This window comes from Mesocricetus auratus, unplaced genomic scaffold (genome assembly GCF_017639785.1).
Source record: "Mesocricetus auratus isolate SY011 unplaced genomic scaffold, BCM_Maur_2.0 Super-Scaffold_100018, whole genome shotgun sequence".
Classification (NCBI taxonomy): domain Eukaryota; kingdom Metazoa; phylum Chordata; class Mammalia; order Rodentia; family Cricetidae; genus Mesocricetus; species Mesocricetus auratus.
The window spans coordinates 4,363,663-4,388,511 of record NW_024429199.1 but is presented as its reverse complement, the minus strand read 5'-3'; the positions used below and the strand labels follow the sequence as shown (position 1 = coordinate 4,388,511).

General features: G+C 44.3%; 1 protein-coding gene and 1 pseudogene across 4 annotated transcripts in view; one reads left to right on the top strand and one right to left on the bottom strand.

Annotated features, from left to right (window-relative positions):
- Fyn (FYN proto-oncogene, Src family tyrosine kinase) overlaps positions 1–24,849 on the top strand; it is a 191,923-nt gene that overhangs the window by 51,194 nt on the left and 115,880 nt on the right. The window lies entirely within an intron of this gene.
- Positions 3,762–5,126, bottom strand: LOC101834369 (annotated as a pseudogene).

The following is a 24,849-nucleotide window of genomic DNA, read 5'->3' as shown; positions in this document are numbered from 1 at the left end:
AGTGGGGGTCAAGTACTGCTTGTAAATCAGAACTGCAGAAACGCCACAGTTTGTAAAAACAAAACCAAACCAGAGACCAGCAGCCCGACAGCTGAGGTCATGTTCTGTGCTGTCTGTTTGCAGTTTTGTCCCTTAGGAGGTAACTGTGGCTCCCATGTGGACAGCTTTGTAGAGAAGGCACTTGACAGCAGCATCAGAGGAAACCAGTCAGCGGTGGCGCAGCAGCAGGGCTCGGGGTCAGGTCCCCTGACTGAGACAGAGCAGACCCTGGAGGCAGCCCCCAGCCAGGCTCCGCGTCAGCAGCCTTGGGAATCAGACAGTGCGGGTGATAGGTCCACCAGCATCTTGTAAGTGAGTGAGTGATACTGACCTCAATGGAGCGTGATTACAAAGACCAGTCACTTCCAGCAGAAAGGGAACAACACTCACACCCTGGGGTTATTATCATATGCCAACATACCTTTCAAAAAGATAGAAAAACAGAGAAGCCTGTGTTTCTTAGTTCAGGACATCTAGGCTACAAAGTGAGACCCTATCTCAAAAGGAAGAAGAGAAAGGTATTTATACCAAGTCCTTAAGGCCATAGCTGGTTGGGTCAGATTCACCCAGCTGCTCCTGTGCCTCAGGCGTACAGAAGGGTTTGCATCTTGGGCATGTGCTGTAGGTATCTTCAGGAACCCCCATTCCTGCTGGATTGACACGGCCCCTAGGAGCTGGAAGGAATGTATGTAGCCAACATAGTTCTCTATTTCTCTCAACACTGCAGCCTGCCATCTCTGTGCGGCGTTGAAAACACAAAGCTTATTCTGAGTATGGTGAGCCCCGTGCTTCAGCCTGGCAGGAGTACATTTCATCACACTTCAATAATTCAGATAAATGGCACCCAGAGTGGGATACTTGCCAATCATCAGGCCCTCTGTGTTCTCTCTGCCCTTCTCACAGTTGGCTGATTCTTTGGGGCACATGTGCATAGATACAAGGTTTCAGAGAGCAGCCTGAGGCTGGTCAGAATAGCAGCCCAGCACTGTAGGAACCAGGCTAGCACCCCAGCGAAGGACACACATCGCTCTTGATGAAATCTGAGAAGAGACACTTAGCTTTTGTTTATCAGGCAACACTTGTATTTTCTCTTAGATTGGAAGAAAAGAATGATAAGAAACCATGGGTTGTTAGTACAGACTGTCTACTTTCAAACTCATCCAGCCTTCAAGAAAAGCGATGCTTCTTTGTCAAATAAGTTGAGGTCTTTGTGTGTGAAGCTGACAGATGGAGACTATCAATGGTGAATACATTTAAATAAATACAGAACCCAGGAGATTGTCCTTGGGCAGAGATGGTCAGCCAGAAAAATTAAGAAGGTTACACTCTTAGCAGTTAGGTACAGGGGTGTCAAGACTGGTAAATAGCTGTGTGGTAACCGAGCAGCACATATGTGTTAGGGTGTGCATACACAGGAGTAAAAGAGTACTTCAGATACAGAATACTTGAGAAACCAGGAAGACACTGTCTGTCCTCATTGTCAGCTACACCTTGATACTGTTACCACCCTCCAAAGCCTGAATGGTTGGATAAACACATAAAGGACAGGACCTCTGCTAACTGAATAAAAAGTACTGTTTGTTTGTAAATCCAAGCAGTATTGAAAAATGGAGAGAAAAAAGTGAAAATTATCCAAATCTCATTCTTTGCCCTAGGAATCTGCTTCCAGGGAGACAGGGTTTCCTTCTTGAGCCTTGATCTCTGTAGGTTAGTTTACACTGGATTTTGAACACTTAATGAAGCATTGTGGATTCTTGGTTGTTGAATATAGTTTTACACTGCAGTTTTTCATTATTTAAAGAATATTTTCTATAATCAAAGCCATATAGACAAGACATGACATGTTTAGTAGTGTACCATCCCTTTAAAAATGGAAAAATTTAATGTTAATGTTTCTAGATCAGTATGGCTGTTGATTTATGTACAGTGCCAACTCAACACAGTAAACTAGGATACTTTTCTCAAATTTTACAGCACAGCTAATGTTTCCCAAACTTCAACGGATATATCTATGTAGATATTTACATAGAGTGATCAATAAAAGCAGTATGTCTTGCATCAATAGCAGTGACAGCTTTTCCAGGTCCTGCAGTCATTTGAACAAAATTACAGAGCTATCTGTCACATGCCATTGAAAACAAAAGTGAAAGAGCAAAGACAACACCTCAGCACATGGCGCAGTTCTGTTACTCTTGCAGTGCCTGGCACATTTTTTAAAAATTAGTTTCTGAACCATCTAGATTCTCATATTTTTTAAAGATTTAATTCAGTCATGTAACTGTATCTTAGTAATTTATATATGGTGCTGTTCATTCACCAAATTTCTTTTTATTTTTCATTCTGGCCATGTAGTGGGCACTGTACTGATTCTGGTAACACAGCAGCAAGCTTCTGTACCTAAAGTGAATGTTTGTGTTGTGGTTATTTCCTTCTTCACAGTTAGGTTTGGGTTGAAGAATGGTTGTCAATTACAGTTACTGAATCCTTACTGTAAGCAAGATATATACATGTTTTCACCACCTTAAATGGAGTTGCTTTTAACATTGGTAATGATAATTATGTTTCAGATCAGTAGTGAATCTTTCTTAGTTAAGATTTACCCTTTGAACTTAATTGTATTTCTATAATTTGATAAATTTATTTTTGCTTTCAAATAGATGCCATAGTTTTGAAAATATAGCAAAATCAGAGGCATTTAAAGAATTTCTGATATAAATATTACAGGTAGATACAAGTATATTGTCTCCAGTTGGCTAGGTAGTATTGGTGTGTTTTTATAAACATTGGGATCCCCCACCAGCAGCCTCATGTGCAGTAGCATAGCAATCATGAGACCATCACCTAAGTTCCAGTTCCCCACTCCTCACTCATGAGTTGCCCGACTCTACACATACAGGGATAGTGGCACACACCTTGAGAAGCTAGGCAATTCTGTGAGATAAAGATGTTACACATTCTTGATGACACTCAAGATAAAAAACACTATTACATTATAGGAAATTTCAATGATAGGAAATACTCTGTAAGGGTTAGAACTCCATTACTGAAATTCCACCAACTAGAAATGTCCAGTGCCTGTGTCTGGCTACATATGCTATAGAAGTGGGACTGTATTAAAGATATGCCACATTTTTCATTAGAACAAATGTATATATCTCATTATTAAGCAGTGAGAGGGAGTGGTTTCTCAGGTCTTTCCTCCTCTTCTTTTTTGACATGGTTTGTTTGTATTATTTATTTGTAACAGAAGTTTTATTAGACTAAAGATTAAATCCCATTGATAATATTTTGGATATTATAAAATTGTAAATGTCTTAGTTCTTCCTAACTCATTGTTTAAATCTGCTGCTTATTACACAGTCAAAGTCAGTACTTTGTTGTCTGTGTTACTTGGGAAGTGTTCCGACAGTTGATTGACTGGAGGAGGCTGGCAGTCCTCATGACTGCTGCTCCGGGGAGGGTGTGGAAGGCAGTCTCATAGTCTCTGAGGACAACCTTCTGGGACACACATCTACTCTGAATCTTTCTGGATTTTTCTTTCTGTTTTCTTTTTCTTAAAGCTTTTACTTTGAGACATTATGGAAGAAACCTTACGAAAAGCCTTTAAAAAAAACCCTTACAGAAGATAGACATGATCACAAAATGAACATAATTAGAAGCATTGATGTCTGTCTGCTAATGTTGAAGCTGAAGTTTTGGGATCTAGGGACTGAAAGGATGGATTAGTATTCCTCTCCTCCTTCCTCATCCTCTCCTTCAACAGACTCCACACCAACTTCCTCATCATCTTTCTGTCGGGCAGCCATGTCCTCATGGGCCTCAGAGAACTGCCTCTTGTCCAAACCCTCACCCACATGCCAGTGCACAAAGGCACGCTTGGCATACATCAGATCAAACTTGTGATCTAGGTGAGTCCCAGCTTCAGCAATGGCTGTGGTGTTGCTTTGCATGCACACAGTTCTCTGGACCTTGGTCAGATCCCCACCAGGTACCACAGTGTGAGGCTGGTAATTAATGCCAACCTTGAAGCCAGTGGGACACCAGTCTACAAACTGGATGCTGCGCTTGGTCTTGATGGTGACAGTGGCATCATTGACATCTTTGGGAACCACGTCACCATGGTACAGTAGGCAGCTAGCCATATATTTACCATGACAAGGATCACATTTCACCATTTGGTTGGCTGGCTCAAAGCAGGCATTGGTGATTTCTGCTACAGAAAGCTCGTGGTAGGCATTTTCAGCAGAGATGACAGGGATGTGTGGCCAGAGGGAAGTGGATGGATGTGAGGGCAGGGCACCAGATTGGTCTGTAATTCTGTCAGCTCAACATTCAGGGCTCCATCAAATCTGAGGGAAGCGGTGATGGTTGACACAGTCTGTCTAATAAGGCAATGATTAAGGTTTGTGTAGGTTGGGTGTTCAATGTCGAGGTTGCAGATGTCACAGATGGCCTCATTGTCTACCATGAAGGCATAGTCATAGTGCTACAGGGTGGTGAGGATATATCTCTTAGGCTCAACAATAGCATTGGAAACCTGGGGGGGACTGGTAAATGGAGAACTCTGGCTTGGATTTCTTTCCATAATCAACAGAGTACCACTCCCTCAGCAGGGAGGTGAACCCAGAGCCAGTTTTCCCACCAAAGCTGTGGAAAACCAAGAAGCCCTGAAGGCCTATGTACTGGTCAGCCAGGTTGCAAATTGGTCCAAGACAGGGTCAGTCATCTCCTTGTCAGTGGTGCAGCAGCCGCAGGCAAAGTTATTTACAGCATCTTCCTTGTCTGGAATGAGCAGCTCAGGGTGGAAGAGCTGGCAGTGGTGCCAGTGTGAACTTCATCAATAACTGTGGGTTCCAGGTCTACAAACACCATCTGGGGCACCTGCTAAGTATATCAGACTTAGATGATAAACCAGTGCCTGTCTCTCTGAAGAAGATGTTGAAGGAGTCATCTCCTCCCCCAGTGGTCTTGTCACTTGGCATCTAACCGTCAGGTTGGATGTCCTGTTCTAGGCAGTAAAGTTGCCAGCAGGCATTACCACTCTGGACACCAGCCTGGTCAGTGTGGTTGCAGATGTGATCAGGCATGCTAGCTATGGGTTAGAAGATGAGGTGACAGAAGCAGACACCAGGTTCTGATTACTGTTCCTGACAGCTAAGAGCTGAAGTAAGTAACATGGTGATGCTAGGTTTTAAGAAAAGATAAGTTTCAGGAGATGGTTAATTGAATCATTGAAATTAAAACATTAAAATTTTGTCTTAATTTCAATTTATTTTAAGAGAAACTAGTTTTTCAGAGAAGCTATTGAGAAATCTTTAAAGCATACAGACACACACAGAGACACACAGGGGGAGGGAGGGAGGGAGAGAGAGAGAGAGGGAGGGAGGGAGAGAGAGAGAGAGAGAGAGAGAGAGAGAGAGAGAGAGAGAGAGAGAGAGAGAGAGAGAGAGAGAAAGAGAGAGGCACACCTGCCTCAGGGAGTGTTTCCTTACACTCCCTGGACTGACAGCTCCTCTGCAATGCTCACCATTGAACAGTTAGATCCCTCCTGGTGCCGCTGCCCTCTACAAATGTTCACATTGGTTCATTTCACTTTACAGTGTCTTTGCTGATACCACCCATTATTGCTAGAGATCAATCACTGAATTGGTGTAAAGGCTCAGGCCTGCTGAGTGTTTTTAAAAATGCCTATGACCTTTAACATGAGTCTTTGAAAAATTGTCACCCCTGGGTGAAACTCATAGTTCAGTTTATATTCTCTTATATCATTCTCCATCAAATATATTTTTAGATATTACGCACATACAGTTTTTGTGTGCACCTTTTCCTATTTCAGGTTCTTAAGTATTTCCCAATTTTATTGAAAGTGCGTATTGAGATTTTACTATTAAACGCACTTTTCAATTACATCCTTCTCTTAGCTGATTATAAAAGCTTTCAGTGGAAAACAGAGCAGACCTTCACCTCTCCATGTCCAGGATTTTATTTTGCTTTTGTGGAGAACTCAAGGCCACATCCGTGGAAGTAAGTGGCTTTGCCACTTGACCTTTACCTTTCCCATCCCCCCCCCTTTTTTTTATCTTTGGAATAAAAATGTAATTCATAAATCCTACACCACTTTTAAAGTTTACGCAATAGTTAAGTTTTATTTTCCTTTCTCCTTCTTTCCTTCCTTCCTTCCTTCCTTCCTTTCTTTTCTGAGACAGTGTCCTATCGTGTATTCTTCCCTAGCCTGGATCACTCGCTCTGTAGACCAGGCTGGCCTTGAACTCACAGAGATCGCCTCTGCCTCCTGTGTGCTGGGATTAAAGGCATGTGCCACCATGCCTAGCTGTTTTGACCTATTTTTAAAGTCTTTACTAAGAATGGTGTTTGAAGTGGGTTATGGTTTTAAGCTCCTCACCTTCTCTTACAGAACTAGCACCCACAAGGATGGCAGCAAGGCACCATTCTGGGTGAGGTGAGAAATGAGGGCTGGCTAGAGCTGCTCCCAGGTGCCCCGTCTCGCTAGGACAGTTTCTTGGCACTTCTATCATGGGCACTCAGCAGTAGGGACTGGCTAGCCATCCTCAGGCATGTTCAGGCTTCAGGGAAGACCTCTTTCCCTCCGTGGCATCTTGCACCCACGCAGTGAATGTCCAGATGACAGGCTTCGTGAGCTTACCATGTGAAGACCTTCACGGATTCACAGATGCTTCCTGGGAATCCTGTGAGAGGGGTTAGATTATCTCTGTGTCGTAGACGACAAAACTCAGGTCTGGAGAGGTGAGGAATCTCATTAAAAACTGATTACTCATCTACAGTGTGGAGTCTAAGTAGCTTGCATTCACCTCTTAATCGCTGTAATCACGCCCCCATCTTTCTCCTGAGTACCTTCTGGTGGGGCCAGAGTTGAAAGCCATCAGAAGCATTTGAGCAATCCTGGGGACCCATTGGGACTCAAACTAAGTTATTTCTGGGGATCCCATCAAGATGAAACATAGGCTTAAGTGAAACTAATGGTGGCAGGACTCGGCTGTCAAGGTTAAATTTCTTAACCCAGTCATTGACTCATGCAGAGTTTTATGGCATCTTTCCAATCTATAGAGTCTCTCAAATCACCAAGTTATAGGAAATTGCAAATCTATATGAGGGACAATACCAACCTGGGAAATTACTTGCAGCCCATTAAGTTTGTGGTTTTAAAGCACTCTTGTAGGCACCCTCTGATTTAAGTGAGAAGTGAACAGTGGAGCGAATGTTGGTTTGGGGGATGGATTGTTTCCATTATATAACCGTGAGGAACTAAAACACGTATGAGCAGCCTCACTGTGTGTGTGAAGGTAATTAATATTCAGTCATGTGCAGTAGGCACTTTATAGAGGGCGTGACTCCCTCTACAAAACCATGGCATGTGTTCAGAATGTCTTTTATCTAGACATGATATTTTAGAGGTAACTGTAAAATATTACTTGGAGGAAAGCAAGTAACATATTGCTCTTGTGTCCAGATGAAGAAGTAGCCTGGATTGGTTACGTGTAATTAATCCAAGATGTGTGAAATGCAGTAACAGAAGGGTTGTCTTTTAGCTTCATTCTGTTTGTGACCTGCTCTTTGACCTTTTGGAAGTTGCCCTGCCCCCACACCTATAAAAAAAAGAAAAGGGAACATTTCTAGCTTAATTAACCCCTGTAAAGGAAATGTAATAATCTAACTGTAAGCATATTTGATTTTTTCAGAGTATCAACATAGGTACTAGTAGCCATTTATTCCTTCTCTGCCTCTTTTTTTTCTTCACAGTTCCACAAACTGCACACCAAGCAGATGGCACAGCCAGCACATGGGTTATTTACAGCCAGTACAGTAGAGAAGGCATATGTGCTAAGCCCTCTCATACCCGCTCCCCGGGAGCCATTAGCACATTCATTTAGATGAAAGAGGCCCAGGGTTTTGCCTTGGGCATTTCTGCTCTACCCCCCAAAGCATCCCCATCTGTGCTGCCTCATCCCAGGGGCCTGGCACCTTCCCCTCCTGCTGGCCCAGTCCTATCCCTGCTCTCTCTAATGCCCTCACATACTCACAGAGACACAGCACCGCCGGTTGCAGCTGCTCTCAGTTTCTCACTCAACCAATTTAGCTCCAAGCCTGTCTGACTTCCTTCTGAGGATACAGGAAGCTCTTGAAGGAGCTGTTCCTGGGCAGGTTCAGTTGCACGCAGTTGCTTGTGTATACGTTTGAGAGCTGTCCACATGCTACGAATGCCCTCAAGACAAAGGTTTCTTCTTTTGTATTTGGTTTCACAACTAATACTCCTGCTCAGCTGGGCTACCTGGAAAGCCAGCAGCTGTCTTCGCGCATCAGATGCACCGGGCACCACCCTCCTTTCCCACCCACCCACAAGGGAGTCATGTGCATATTCTTCTCTTCTCAAATATTCCTCCTGGGCCAACAACTATTAGCTATAGTACAGAAATATTTTCTACCCCAAGTGTAGTCATTTCTACCTACTGTCATCCTCTAGAATTCAAAAAAGACACACACACTCAGAGCTGTAGGGATGACTCGGTCGGTAAAATGCTCACTGTACAACCATGAGGACCTGAGTTCAGACCCCCAGGACCCATCAGTGCTGCCTCCTTCCAGCGACCTGGCACCTTCCCCTCCCGCTCTCCCAGTCATAACCCTGCTCTCTCTAATGCCCCTCACGTGCTCACGGAGACACAGCACCGATTGCAGCTGCTCTTTTCTCTGTCAGCCAGCTTAGCTGCCAGCCTGTCTGCTTTGCCAGTCTTCTTTGACCTGTCGTTACTGCATTTCATGCCGCTCCCCGCTGTCTCTAGTCACTGGTGCTGCTGGCAGCCTGTAAGACCCCTGTGGGCTTTTGTCTTGGTCAGAATTTGCTTTCAATTGCCAGAACAGAGGCTTCAAGTTACTTAAGGTCAAAAGATTATTGCTGCTTAAAAAATTTATGATATTCTTATACTATAATATAATTACATTATTCCCCTGTCTATTTTCTCCCTTCAAACCTTCCCTCCTTGCTCTTTCAAATTCATGGCCTCTTTTTTCATTAATTGTTGTAGATAGATTGACTGACTGATTCTCATTTTTAAATATATATTTAGGATATTATAACATTAATACATATGTATTCCTAAATATAACCTAATCAGTCCATATAATATGTTACTTGTATATGTATTTTCAGAGCTGGCTGTTTTTGTATTAGGGACCAATTGGTGTGCTCCTCTCTGGGGAAGACCACTTCACTCTTAGCATTCCTTATGTTGCCTGTATTTCTTCACGTAGGCTTGAGGCCTGTTGGCTCCATCACTTCCATATTAGCACGTCTAACATTGTTGTTCTTGTTTAGGGAGTCCTATTGTTGAGACTTTATGGGTGTAGTTTCTGACATTCCCGTGAGGCACATTCTCAGAGCAGACTTCCTGGTTCCCTGGCTCTTACAGTCTCTCTGTCCCTTTCTTCAACTTCCAGAGCCTTAGGTACAGGCATCGGATGAACCTGTTGGGACTGGGCTCCACAACTCTGCATTTTGATTGGTTGTAGTTTTCTGTAATAATCTCTATTAGAGAAGTTTCCCTGGTGAGGGGTAAGGACTACACTTATCTGCAAAGTTAACGATTTCCTCTTTCATTAGAATTTGTTATTCTTACACAGAGAGAGCTCACAGAACTTAGGAACAGAAAACATCAGTGAAGGAAGCCTCTTAGGACTAGAAAGCTGTTAAAACAGAACCCACTCCATAGCTGTGCCGGTAGTCTCCATGTTCTCCATTTTGTCTTATGTGTCTTCAGTCTGTAGCCCTGCTTGACCTTGACCCCAGCTGGATCTCACAGCACCCAGGTTTGCATCATCTATTGGCTTAGCAAACCACAGCTAGCCAGCATCAGCCTGTAACTTCAGATTCCTTGTAGAGCAATCTGATTGGTTTAACTTTTTCATTTTAAGCCAATTGTAGGTTCCTAGCCACCGATGACTAGGTCTTTCTTGGGTCAGTTATTCATCTCTGTTCAGTCAGATGTTAGACAACTACTGCTACATGGTCTGCTGCTGAAGATAGGCAGAACAAACTTATTTAGGAGACAAGGATGGGGCAGTCATCCAGAAATATATAAAGATGCAGTCTGAGAAACCTTACTCTGCTTTTTGTTCCCATACAAGTCTTTTGAACTGGATTGCATTGGAATAAAGAACACAGAAGCAGTTTGACCTGTGTTGTCCAGTATTGGCAATGCTTCCATTTGTGGGTCTGAACACTACGCTGTATGAACACCACTCCCACCACCAAGTCAGCTACTGTCTACTATGTTACATTTAAAGTCTTTGCTTTTGAATCTAAGCTTAATGACTTAAATACAATTAAAGTCTGTTTATTCCCTTTCCTTCTAGCAATCTAGTAAGTCTAAAGAAATTTTCAAGTGAAGCCACACATTGCAACCCCCCTGTCTTGTGTGTCTGAAACTGAGCCTGTAGCACCAGCAGCTGCAGATTATTTACTTGTAGGCTCACTGAGTACAGAGGCCATGGATCACTGTGCTTGTCACATGCAGCAGTGGCTACTGGACAAGACTTGCTCCCAGTGCCAATCGACTCCGATGTTTGCTGGGGAAAGCACTGTTATTCATGCAGGAGCAGTAGCTTGTCAGTGTATCCTGCAGTGATACAGTGAGGAGAGAACAATGGATGTTTTGTAGAAGCATTTTTAAAACAAGTAAACAGCAGTGCTCGGGAAGATCCCGCTCAAGAGTAAGGTCTGCTGGGAATGTGCATGTTGTTAAGAAGCATAGGGTACTTTGAACACCTTCTCCAGAAGTAGGGAGCAGGCCTTGCAGACTTCATGCCTGACTTCACCCACAGGGTAGGCTTGAGTAGGGGACAGGGGTGTGCAAACATGTGTAAAGTGGGCTGGGCTTCTGCGCACTTGCACTGTTGGAAGAGACACTATGCATTGGTGAGTTTATTGCTTTCTGAGCTCTCTGCTTAGAAGGAGCCATGAGCATTAATGTAATGCTCATTTCAGGAGGTTAGAATTAAGGGCTTGGGGTGTCTTGGGGATGGAGCTTAACAAAAATGTCAGACTTCCAGTTCATGTAGGAGGCGACAGTTGGAAGCGATTCTGCTGATCAGTGAGTGCCATGGCAATAATATACAGTAGTGTTACCAGCCTGACATCAAAAGGAGTCACAAACCATGACAGATTGCTTTTGTAATCTAATTCCCCCATGGCCTTGAATACTCCAAGCGAAGCCTGTGTGACTCAGAAAAGGCTGCCCCCACCCCTCTCTTTACATCCTGATGACAGCCAGAGGGCGGGCCCCTTGTTAGATCTGTGCAAAGAGAGCAGCATTTGCTTCTCTCTTCTTGCTCCATATTTATGTTCTCTAATTATCATCTTATGATTAAATCTTTGGACCTTAATATTCAATCATTTATGGCAGACATCTGTTATATTATGCACGAGACAGGATTCAGGTTACAAAGCAGTTTACTAAAATGTTATTGCTCTCTTTGAGCTACAGCTCTCTGGCCAGAAGAACTGCTACTGTCAGTGAAAGAATTATTTCTTTATAAGACAATAAAATTAGTCATTATTGCCTACCTGGTGGCAATTAGAACTAAAACCTGGATGTCTCTGACTCATGAGCTATGCTTGCATGTATCAGGGTTTCCCAAACTTGAGTCATCTGGGTACCACATCTGCCACTTATACAAGTGGTCTCTCAGATGTATCCTTTCTAGTAGTAGTTAACTTCTTTAATTTTTAAATGAAATTTCATTACCCCAAGCAGAAAACCAGCATCATTTAAGTTAAATTGAAATCCATCCTTGGAAATAAGAGATGCTGTATAAGTCAGAGAAGAAGCAAGCCGATGGCTGTGTGACATCACAAGGGCACTGCAGACATGGCAGCATCTCCCTGGGTGTTGCTGTCTGAGAGCTTGAAAGGGAATGAAGCTCTCATTTTTGTGGTCATAGGTCATTTGGTGCCACCCTTCATCTCTGCTCTGAAGTCATCTGGGGTATCCTTCATTCAGTGGTTCTCGATCTTCTTAATGCTGCAACCCTTAATATAGTTGTCGTGACCCCCAGTCATAACATTATTGTTGTTGCTACAGCGTAACTGTAATTTTGCTACTGTTATGAACTATAACATAAACACCTGTGTTTTTTTGATGGCCTTAGGTGGCCTTGTGAAAGTGTTGTTGGAGACCCAAAGAGATCGCAACCCCCAGGTTGAGAATTGTTGTCCTAGAACTACACACCATCCCGTGTGCCACTGGGGGCAGCACCTGGCAGGAACTCATGAGCCTCCCTCTTCCCCTTTGCAGGAAGATGCACACACAGGGAGATTTAAAAAGCACTTACTGGGTGCCCCATGCAACTGAGAGTATCAGTCAAGTGTGCTGCCTCCTGAGAACTGCTTTAGCTCAGTAGAACTCATGTTAGCGGGGCCGAAACTAAAAAGTGGAATGAATGTGTCCCCCAAACCTGGAGGCCCACTATGCATTTGTTTGAGAAGATAGATCTAACTGGAAAATCATACATATTAGAAAGAAGGAAGGGGGAGGAGGGAGAAGGGGAAAGGAGAAAGGAGAGGTAAGGACCCTGCTGTAGGCCCAGGGCACCGATTAAATGAAGCCTGATGATACCTTCCTTTTTCTGTAGTGGTTTTTGTTTTGTTTTGTTTTTACCTCTTTTAGAAAAAAATAGAGCTTAGCATAAAATATATGGGGATGTTTCCTGTATGACTAAAGTAAAATATTCTTTCATGGGATAAATGCCCACATATATTTGAGAAGTATGAATATAGTTGTGAATGTATTTTTAAAATATATGCTTACCCGAACAAAGCCACATTCTACCCAAAATGTCAGCAGAACTCTGCAGTAGCACCAGGTACTCCCAGCAGTGGGCGTGGGCGTGGGACACTGTTAACTGTGATTCTGATGGCAAGCCTTTGACACTCCTCTACGCCCTGAACTGTTCTTCCTTCTCTCTCTCTCACGTGACCCAGCAATGGGACTTCTGGCACCTACTTGGTGGGCTCATATATTTGCTTCTGGTTTGTGGTTGGGTTTAACAGCCACACACTAAAGGGAGGGAGAGAAGGGAGGAGGGAGTGAAGTCAGAGTATCAACCCCCACCAGGGGTCTCTCTTGATTGGCAGAGGTTGTATAAGGGCAGGCACAGTTCTCCTTGGGCAGCCTTCTCTACCAGCCTTTATGCTCTCTGTGTGAGCCCAGGTGTCTGCTCTCTCGAGTTCTTCCAGGCCTTAAGATGTTATGGAGTCTGCTTCTACAGCCTTCCTGCTGGACCACAGTAGGCCTTGTGGTTTTCCTGTGCCCTGATCGTTTTTTTTAAATACCTCATTTGTTAAATTCTCCTAAAATGATTGTAACTGGAAGGGGCTGCCTGTCACCTAATGGTGCCTTGACTGACAGAGTACACCTGCAGTATTGTTGCTTTCTTTTGCAACACAGAGATATAATTGCCTCAGAGGGACTGACCTCTAACCTTAGCATTAACAGTAGTGTGTTCCCTATCAGTGGGATTTCCAAATCACAAATAATAACTTAAAGAACACCAGATCCTTGTTGGGTAAGTGAGGAAGCTGCCACATGTGTTAGCCTAGCCTGAGCTAAAGAAGTCCCTTCTTGTTGTAAGTCAGAATTGCCGGAGAGATCAGTGAGGGGTAGGGAGGGGAGACCCACAGACACCAGAGCAGGGGAAAAGAGAGGGAGGTTGATTAGAAATAGAGGAAGGAGTGACTGCCCTTTGTCCTCCCTGCAAACAGCAGTGACATGGTACCTCAGCAGCAAGGGCCACTTCTGACTCCCAGTGGAAGCATTTCAGACTGTTTCCTGTCATCTGGGGCAAAGGTCAGCATTGGGGATGGTGTCCTCCCCATCATCTAAGTAAAATAATTCTTGTAGGATCCCTAAGTATGCCTCAAGATAGGGATGTAATTACCTACATAATGCACACAGCTTTGCTGCAAAAAGTATATAAAGACGCCCTCTGTTAAAATGAATGCCTTCAGTAGAGCCCTTGTTATAAGTCCATGAAACGCCCTGTCTGTGTCTCCCAGTGCATGCCCAGAGAAGGCAGTGGCCTTGTGCTGACCCAAGAAAGGGAAGCTGAAACTCAGCAACCCAAGTGGAACTGATGGATATGGTGGGCAGAGAGCACTGGTGTCCAAAAGATGTGAGTTTAAAACCTGCTTGGGGCTGTTTCTCCAGCAGACTTTGAGAGGATCAAATGAGGATGTAAAACTCTTGGGGCATATGACACTCTCAGAGTGTCACTCCCTGTCCCCCAGCCCTCCCTCTCCCCATCAAACCTTATATTGCTGTCTTGAATACTTCACATCCAAATCTCAGAACAAATTGGCAGGTTTATTCTGTTGAGCCAGTGGGGCCAGACCCAAGTGTCTCAGCACCTCGAAGTGAGCCTGCAGAGTTATCAGGTTGAACTTGTCTTTCCCAGCTTAGTGATGACTTGCCCCGCCCTCAGAAGTGCACCAGGACACGTGGCAGTTCTGTCTTCCAGCTTGAGGGCTACTGAGAGCTAATTGCTTGAGGAAGATACTAACTGCTTTTTCTTCTTTGTTGTGTAGTTCATTTTAAGCCTGTTCCTCTGGGGGTTTGGTGAGGCCCTTTTTGCAAGTCAGTGGTTTTCCTGGTTTGCTTTCTATTGCTGTGATAAGCACTATGACAAAAATCAACTTGAGAGGAAAGGGTCCATATTATCTTCTACCATACATCATGGAGGGAAGTCAGGGCAAGAATTCAAGGCAGGAAATGACACAGGCCTTGGAGATGAGCTGCTAACTGCCCCCCCCTCCATGGTTTGCTCAGCCTGCTTTCTTATACAACCCAGGACTACCACCCCAGGAATGGCACTACCCACAGTGAGCCGGGACCTCCCGTATCAGTCACTAATCAAGAAAACGCCTAACCCAATCTGATGGAGGCATTTGCTCAACTGAGGCTCCTTCTCATCTGACCCTAATTTGTGTCAAGTTGACAAGAAACTCGTCAGTCCAGTTGTGGATATTAAGGAAAAGGGTCATCTTTGATAGGATACTGTAGAGATAGGTTCTTCAGGGGGTGGAGCTGGGTTTAAGGAAATCACCTGACCAGTAGGACATGCTTTGCTTCTGGAGGTCTCTCCAGTGGTTCAGTTTTCAGTGTTGTGTAGACTTGGCACTGGAGAGACAGAGGTGGAATGCAGAGATGTTCTCTATTTGTGGACGCTAAGTAGCCTAAAGGAGAATGAGCAGCAGGACTTCGAGTTGCCCCCAGTCTGAAGTAGATGTTAAGGGTCTTAGAGGGTAGTCACATACTTGGGGCCAGCTGGGAGGAGACCCGTTTATAAGCCAACTGAAACTTCTTACTCTGATCTTCCCTTCTTGTCCCTTCCCCCGCCCGTTGTTCCTTGGTGTGTATGTGTGTGTGGAGGAGGTTATCTTCCATTCCCCTGAGAGCTGTTGTGAACTCAGGAGAGAAAGGAAGCTATTAGAAAGAAAAAACAAAAACAAAAAACAAAACAAGCCAGGCAGCATTGGTGGTGCACACCTTTAATCCCAGTGCTTGGGAGGCAGAGGCAGGCAGATCTCTGTGAGTTAAAGGCCAGCCTGGTCTACAGCGTGAGGTCCACGATAGGCTCCAAAGCTACACAAAGAAACATTGTCTCAACTCCCCTCCCCCAAAAAAACATCCAAAACAAAACAACAGTAATAACCAAAGACAGCAGAGCCGGTAGAAGAACATGATGTAGATCAGTGCCTGCCCCTCCTCCCCTCCCCCCCTCCCCCTGGCTCCGAGAGGCTCCAGCTTTTCTTTCGCACAGCCTACATTTTTTTGTTTCACTTCAGTATTTAGAAGGCTTGTAATTTGATCATTTTAATTTGTGGTTATTAATGACCTTTTATTTAGAAAAAAAAAAGGAATCAGTTGCCACTGTCGGTGGCAGGGTAAGGGGGCTGTGGCCAAAAGGGTGGTCGGTAGACAGTTGGGAGGGAGGCGATAAAAGTAGGATGTTCAATGATGTGAAGCCAGGAGGACCCAAGAGGGACAGTTGGACAGGAGAAGGATTAAGCATAGCCCATAAACCCTTGTTCCTCGGCCCCAGAAGACAGACCAGTGCTGGTCTGACTGCAGGTGAAGTCCAGTGGGTGGGATGAGGCAGTGTACCACCAACGGCAGCATGTATTACACGTGGGATTGCCAGATTCAACAGAAGCATACAGGATGCCCAGTTAGATTTGAATTTGAGATACACAGTGGATCATTGTGAATGTAAGTTTATCCCAAATTGTGTGTCTGAATTCACATCCAGCCACATGGCCTGATGTTACTTGGTGGTGTTCCTGCTTGGCTGTGCACCGGACATCTGGACAGTTCTACGAGACCTTTAGTAAGGAGGAGGCCGAGCAGAAGGGGTTGGGGTTGATGGACTCTTACTTGGTGGAAAAATTAATGTTCCAAGCCTCTGCCTGTCCATGGAGAGTGCACTGTAGGACCAAACTGCTTGTTTGCATCTGGTGTTTGCCTCAGCTGACAGAAAGGGCCTCAGAGGCCTCCTCAGATGAGTGCAGGCTGACAGAGACTCCTAAAGTTTTCTTCTAGTTAAGATGAAGGCTCAGAGGCTTAGCAGAAGTGTCAGAACCACCTGACCTACCATCTTGGTTTATAAGGAGACCGAGAGGGCTCGTGAAGCCTCAGAGTCAGGGTTTCTTCAGCCCTTCCTGACTTCTTTCAATGGTGGTGACGCAGTGAATTCTTAGTGACTCTCCCAAGTGTCCACATAACAGGAAGTGCTCTTTTGTGGTAACAGCACTGTTGTGTTAAGTACTTCATAGGTTGTTGTTGCGTCAAGTACTTTATAGTTAGCTCTTTGCTGCCAGTTAATAAAGACTAGGGACTGTAGTGAGTCTTTCTCTCCCACCAGTCAGCTCCCAAATAATGACATGGAGACTTCTTATTAATTATGAAAACTCAGCCTTAGCTTAGGCTTGTTTCTAACTAGCTCTTTAACTTAACCCATTTCTATTACTCTACATGCTGCCACGTGGCTTATGACTTCTACCTGTCCTCCCGCATGACCCGCTTCCTCTGTGTCCAGCTGGTGACACCCCCTTTTATCTTCCAGAGCTCTTTCTGTCTGGAAGCCCCACCTATACCTCCTGCCTAGCTATTGACCATTTAGGTTTTTATTAAACCAGTCACAGTGACACATCTTTACACAGTGTAATCAAATATCTCTCAACAAGGAATCGGAAGGTTGAATGATAACACTCACGACAGTGGGTATAATATGGGATGTTTTCATCTATGTTTCCCAGACCTACATGCTCGGTGACATGAAAGTGAGACTTAAAGTATGTCTCCCTTCTGGCTCAACAAACACGTGTTGAGTGGCTTCACAATGCAGTGCTCAAATCCTGTGTGGCCCAGAAAGGTGGCAGAGTTGTGCTCTGTGGAGCTCTTGGAGACCAGCTGAGAAGAAAGACATCCTCGGGGGCAGAGCAGAAGCAGGTGGCTCTTTCTAGAAGGTTTTACCCTCTCTGAATTTGAGTTTCTGTGCTAACACATGTGGCCGGGCTCTGAAGAGCTCATCGCCTCAGTGTTGTGTATTCTCGGTCTGTGATGTCTCTTCTTGGGCTTTAATGTCACAGGAATGAAATGTTCTTTTAAAGTTTATTTGGTTTACTTATCAGCTTTTGACATAAACTGTAGATGTGAGGATGAGAAGATCCCAGGAGACGAGTAACTGTATCCACACTACAGTGTCCACTCAGGAGCCCAGCTTATGGGAAACGGAAGGGAGAAGGTCACTCATGGGAAAGATGGTCCTTTTTCTTCCTCTCTGTTTCTTGTGGTTTGTCCCACTCCTAACTTGAAATATATATTTCCTGGTATTTCCTTGGAAAGTAAATATCCAATATCAATTCAATGCTCTTTGGGAAGATGGAATTCTGTGTGTATCTGTCTTCTATGGTTTCTGCCTTTGGGTAATCCTACATTTAGACTGGTGACTACAGAAATTAAGTTATCCTTGGCAAGCTGTTTCATTATTTATTTCAGGAGTGATACTGTTAACATTAGGCAGAGACACCCTAGTGTTCAGGATCTTCTGTTGGCCGTCATCTCTAGGACTCTGTTCCCCACCCATTCCAGGAATCAGTGTTTCAAAACATTGCCACCTTCCATGGCAGCGGTTCTCAACCTGTGGGTCATGACCCCCCACAGGGGTCCATATCAGATATCCCGTGTGTCAGACAGTTACGATTCATAACAGTAGCAAAATTATAGTTATGAAATAACAACAAAAATAATTTTCTGGTTGGGGGTCACCACCACATGAAGAACTGTTTTAAAGGGTCGCAGCATGAGGAAGGTTGAGAACCACTGTCCCATGACCTTAACAACAGGTTACTCCTCTTGCCAGGTTGGAGAAGATGAAACAGATTATGAAACTAAAAAGCTGATGATGTGATGGAGGAAACTTGGTGGGATCCTAGAGGCTTTGTGGATTATAATCCTTAATCACAAATACTTTTCAATGAAGCCCAGATAGTACAGATGATTGAATGACTGTTTTTATAAGTACCAAATAATATGATCCCCTGAGGATAACCTGAATTGAAAATGCCTAAAAAAGATAGCCAAAATGATTGCTCAAAGAAATGAGGCAGCAGCATACACTAAACAGTGTGGTGGAAGCAGGGGTTTTGATGTTTGGAGGTAGAGGATTCTGGGAACAGTTTTGCTGCAGAGAACTGGATACATAATTCCAACTTGTCTTAGAAGACTTCGTCCGGATTCTGCTTGTCTGGTACCAGACTGCCATGTCCTAGCTAGGAAGAGCACATTTGATTAAGAAACCTAAGAGTTTACTCAAAGCCAACTGCAAGTCCATCGTGGCAAGCAGTAGTTAGAGTTGCCTCCTTAGTTGATTAATGATGTCTGCAGAGTTCATCTGCTAAGTGGGCTGTACACATTTTGAACCTTGAGACATATTCAATATTTACCAGGCCTTTTTGTTGTCTCCTATACAGAATGTATAACCTGGGCTTCCCCTGGGGCCCACAGATCATCCTGGGGTATGATAACTAAAACACCAGCAGAGCCTTTGCTCCACGCCTGCCCATGGAAAGTCTGTCCCCAGAGCACTCAATGGGTTCCTAGCAGCAGTGGATGTGAGGGGAAGCTGACACTTGCCCACTACTTAGTGCACAAGCCAGGCTGTGTTTTTGTCACCATCTCAGACACACTATTTCTGTAATTGGTTCGCTTTTTTCTCATTCATTCTAGAGCACTGGAGACACCCCCAACTTACCAATAATTCAGTGTGAATGATATGTTACCAGGCACCTGTGTGGATGGTGTGGGAGCTATGCTGAATTTTTGTATTTCAGTATTAGCCAAACATTTCCTCAGCCAACAGTTTTTTCCTATAAATATTCGTTCAGCTAAACTATATAAGAGTTACCATTTGTTCTGCTCCATGTTGGTAAGGCAAATACTATGGGGGGGGTGGCTTTGAAAAGCCAGATAATCCTACACAAAAGGACACAAAGTGTGGAGTCCTACCTTGGTTACCCCAGTGTTCTGTGCTCTACCCTATGGGAGTCAGTCATCAGTGAGCCTAATGCTAAAAGCTAACTAAGCCTTTGCTCGCTGAGGAGGGGATTTAAAGTGTAGCTGCCTGGTCGCCAGCAGTGCAGGCCAGTTTTCCAGATCTCACCTGCTAACAAAAGCTGTGGGCCCACTGTGCCCTCATAGCCCTCACCAGTCCTTTATGCTGGGGTCTTTTTATTTATTTTTTTACTATTTGTGAAGCATGCAGATACAATGCAAAGAAGAAGGCAACAGCCGTGAAACGGTAACAGCTGTATGGAGGAGATGCTAGTGAAATTTTTACTTCTCCCTTTAAATCATGGAGATTGGGCTGCTCTCTGCTGCACACCCCTATTGTCCTCAGAGCAGACAGTAATCTGGCTGTGAATTCCATGAGAAGAGTTGAGGAGATACTATTGGAGCTGCGTAGGAGAGGGTTAAAAGCTGAGTTTCCCGAAATGCCAGGTACTCATGATTTGTGGCACCGTAAGATAACCTGTTCATTAGGAATCCTGCTACATCATCCTCACAACTTACATTCCCATTTTTGTCTTGATATTTTTGGAAGTAGAAGAATAGTATTAACTTACACTCTGGGGAAAAAAATGGAGCGGTGCGGTGACAGATTTGGAAAACACGGCTGCTGTCGGTATTGTTTTGGACAATCGTGAACTCCTCCCATAGCTGTCTCAGGTTTGTGTGTGTGTGTGTGTGTGTGTGTGTGTGTGTGTGTGTGTGTGTGTGTCCTGCCTTTTCCTCCCTTCATCACATTTGGTGTCCCTTTGGCAAGCTGTGTCCCAGCCTCCTGCTGTACCTACCGAGTGAAGCTGGGGACCTGGGTTCCGAGCCAGTTGGCTGGAGAGCTTGTCCCCTCCCTGTCTTTCCTGCCCTTTGCCTCATTTTCAACCCTGCTGGGGTGATGTCTCATTACTTGAAAGAAAATTAAAAAGCATTTTACATTGCTTAATACAGATCACTAATTGAAGCTCCCCTAAACCCAAGGAATTTATTCTCTCATTGATGTGTGCATAACTCCTATTAACATTAATAAAGTTGTTTAGAATCAAAGAGCCGGCAGAAACCCATAATAGAAATCCATTTTGATCCTGCTTCACAAAGGGACTCACACCCACAGGGCATCAACGAACATTTTAAAGATAATTTTTACAACTCCCTTTTAAAAAGTGGAGCAGTTACTGAGTCTATCATGGCATACTCATCATGCCCTTCAGAATTGGGCTTGACTGTTGCCATGGATGCAGTGCACCCCTCCCAGGCTACCAACTGCAAGCTCTGTCCATTTTGCCTGCGGCTGCTGTGCCTGCTCATTTGCATTGGGGAGCTGGGGTTTAGGAGGCTCAGAATAAAAGGATGTAGTGGGTGAGGAAGACAGCAGACTGACCTCGATACCCATCCCTGCCCATTCGCCTCAGCAACCACAGCCAGTAGGTAGCATCATGAAAGTGTTCTCCTTAAGAGTAGAGCTACCTAAACTTTCCAGTTTCCAGTCCTTACTGTAGCAGAAGAACCACAAAGAATCTGAGCTTGTAAAAGTGGGTACTTTGTAACTACAAAATCCTTAGCTTGTGCTTAAAATAGAGTACCAGGGGTACCTGGGCCTTGGACCACTTGTGCATTTACAGACAGCGAGAAGATTCGGCTCCCTCACAGAGCCTCATGGACACGTTTCTGTGTCCCCACTACCACACGCTGCCCAGCCTTTCTCTGCCTTGTCTGTAGCAGGGAATTGATAGGTACAAATCATTAAAAATGAACTCAACTCGAGAGCAACAGAGCTCTTGGGGGCAGAGGCAGGCAAATGTCTTGAGTTGGAGGCCAGCCTGGTGTACATAGTGAATTCCAGGCCAACCGAGGCTACATAGAGAGACTTTGTCTCAATAAAACAAACAAACAAAAGCAGTCCTTAAAATGCAGGAGTGAAAGCTGGGAGTCCCTCTCAGAAATTTTAAAGTGCCAGTCACAGTAGCTCCAGGCCCCTGACAGACTGCATCCTCCCTGACTGGCTGCATCCCACCCAGCTTTGCCATTTGAATGTGGGTGGGCTTTCTCTCAACTTTGAAGTCCCTTTACTTTTTGTCTAGTTAAGGAAATAAGTGTTTCCATGATTGTTACTCTGAATATGTGGAAGAAAAAAATATATGAACTATCTCTTTAAGTACTGAACCCCATGTCTTAAAGAGTAAATGTCAATTCTGCAAGGAAGGAAACAGCCTTGCCCATCTACGTTAGAATCCATGAGCACTGGAAAGGTAAAAACGAGCCCAGAATGCTTTGCAGTTATGCTTCACCACAGTGCTTCGAACTGGGTCAGAACTGTCCTTGTTTTACAAATGAGGCAGCAGGAAGGAGAGGAATGAAGCCAGCCTTTCTGGGGCCACGTCTCCTGGCTGGGTCAGAGCCTCATGAGGGTTGCTCCCCAGCCCTGCTTTCCCCTGCATCCTGCTGAGATCGGGTGCAGAGGACCAGTGTCACCCCGGGGCTCATTTGTCCCCAGAGACCTAATTTGACCTCCTGGAACCTACTACCTAAGAGGGTGCCTGGAGCACGACCAGCACTCAGTTTATCTGTTAAATGAATGTGTTGTCACAGCCGAAGAATTCGTTATAATCATTTATCTCATCCTGGTGATGCCTTTGGCCACTTTTGAATCTACTTTGAAGCCCCTTTGCGAGTCTATTTTGAAGTCCCTTTGTGAGTGAATTTAGAAATATGTATTAGGGCTGGTGAGATGGCTCAGCAGGCAAAAGCACTTGCAGCCAATCCTGGCAACCTGGGTCTGATCCCCAGAACCCACGTGGTAGAACAAAAGAACCGACTCACACAGTTGTCTTCTGATCCGTAAGTTGTCTACTGATCTACACACAAGAACACCATGGCACACATGTACCGCCAAGCACATGCACTACACATCCAAAATGTGAATTAATAAAACAATTAAATAACATTATTAGCATTTGGCACCCAAGGTAGTGCTAAAAAGGCCTCTGATGGCCACGTTCCTTAGCAAGTCTCAGACGAAAAGTAGGAGTAGAGTTAGAAGGTAGAGGCTTAGCTGCTCTTTGATGGAAACTTCTATAATGAAATTTTAAAATTTTCTTGGCTTTAAAGTCTTCAGTGTAGGCAAGGTGGTGAGCTGTAAGAAATGAAAATATTTCTTAGTCACACCCATATCTGGATAACAGTGTTATGGTGTAGTTACGTCCTGTGTATATGCTTTGATCTCGCTTCTTCCATTTAATATTATAATTTTCTAGTATGATTAAAGAACTGCGATTTTTTTGTTATGCGAATAGACTAATTATCTAGCCATTCACTGTACTCTTTAAATACTCTCATAGATAATATTGTTGTAAGTAGCATCATTATAAATGTTCTGGCACCAAAGGATTTGACTCTCTGGTTACTTCTTGATGCAAGAATAGGCTTGAATAAATAAAAACAAACTTTTGATACATAAAAAGATTGTAAATAAAAACTTAAAATAAAAACATGTTAATCCTTCATAAAGTAAAAATAAGGTGGGAAAGTAGCTCGATGATAGACCACTTACCATAGCAAGGCCCTAGGGTCAACTCTCAGTGCCGCAAAAATTCATTTACCAGAAATTTCTTATCTCCCTTCTTCCAGTTTATATAATGTCTGCAGTTTCACTGGCCTGTGTGCTCAACACATGTGAATTTTACGTGTCACCAGCCTTACCCACATGTGATTGTAACCTCTGTGGTAAAATCCTATTGTCTTGTGATCCCCATGATGCCAAGGTTTCTATCTGTTCTGCTTGCTGATGTATCCTGACTCTCTGGCTGGCGTCTGATACACAATGTCTACTCACTCAGAACTTAACAGGATGTGAGTGAAAAGCATACTCATCTTCCCTCCTCCCCTTCCTTACATTGGCAATACAAGCGCCCACCAGTGGGAGCATTGTCCTGGGTAAGTAACTCTCCACAGCTTTGCTATTTAACCTTGAGCAACTTAATTCATTTCTCCCTGATTCCATTATTTACCTGCCAACCAGTGCTAGACCCATGCATTTGATAGGATAGGCTGAAGCCCAACTCAGAATCTGGCCAGTAATAACTATTCAGTAAATAGTAGCTGCTTTCTCACATTCATTCTCAGCAGCAACCTGTTCTGAAACTGGATCTATGCCCCATGTCCCAGGGGTTAATTCATGATGAGAGGCCGTGTAAGCTGGGAGGCAGATTCGCCTGGCTTACTCTCCTTGTGCTGTATTGTTGTCACCTGAAGTCACGAACTGTGACTTATCCGGTAGGATTGCTGTGAGGACATGTAGCAGAGTGCCTCTGGCTAGGCAGCATCGCTCTGGTCCTGAGTTTGTTACACGTATGCATTTATGTATGTACTTCTTCCCCCTAGCAAGGGGTTCTCTGGCTTTAACTACCTTGGTGACACAGAACTTAATACATTTTCCTATTATGTGTCTATCTTATACATGTGTGACTGGAACCATTTTCCCCAGAGGAGTCCTGTGGGTGTGCCTCTGTTGCTTTGTCAGGACTGCCTGCCAGTACTGCAGTCTGGGTAGCATCAGCAAGAGACATTTGTTTCCTCACACTTCTGGGACTGGAAGGGGTGGTTTCTCTCTTTACACTGTAGATGTCTGTCCTTTCCTTCTGTCATCACGTTTGACCTTCTTCCCAGCCGGGCTCACACTTCCTCCACTGGTAACCTCATTGTAACTTCGTTTCCTCCTTAAAGATCCCATCTCCAAACATGCACGGTCCCGTTAGGACTTCAATATAGGAATACAGGGGTGGGGCACAATTCATTCCATAACAACATCCTTGAGTACTTGTGTTTCATTTAATTAAAGAAATAGTAGGTATACCTGTTGACTTTTGGAGCCTGCTGCCCATAGATTGAAAGACAGCTCTAGCGGGCTGTGTCTCTTACCTGGATGGGAGATGGACACATGCTTTAGGATTTGCTTTTGACTAGACACGGAGATGATTTCAGAGGCACGGGACCCTAATGGGTGGGGCAGCCTTCTGCAAACCCAGCAATTACTTTAGCTCAGCACTTGCACACATTTTCTGTTAAGTCCAGATTATAAATATTTTCATCGTTATGGGCCATACGGACTCCTTTGAGACAGTTCTGCTATTGTCATTTGAAAGCAGGCCCAGACAAAACACAAGCA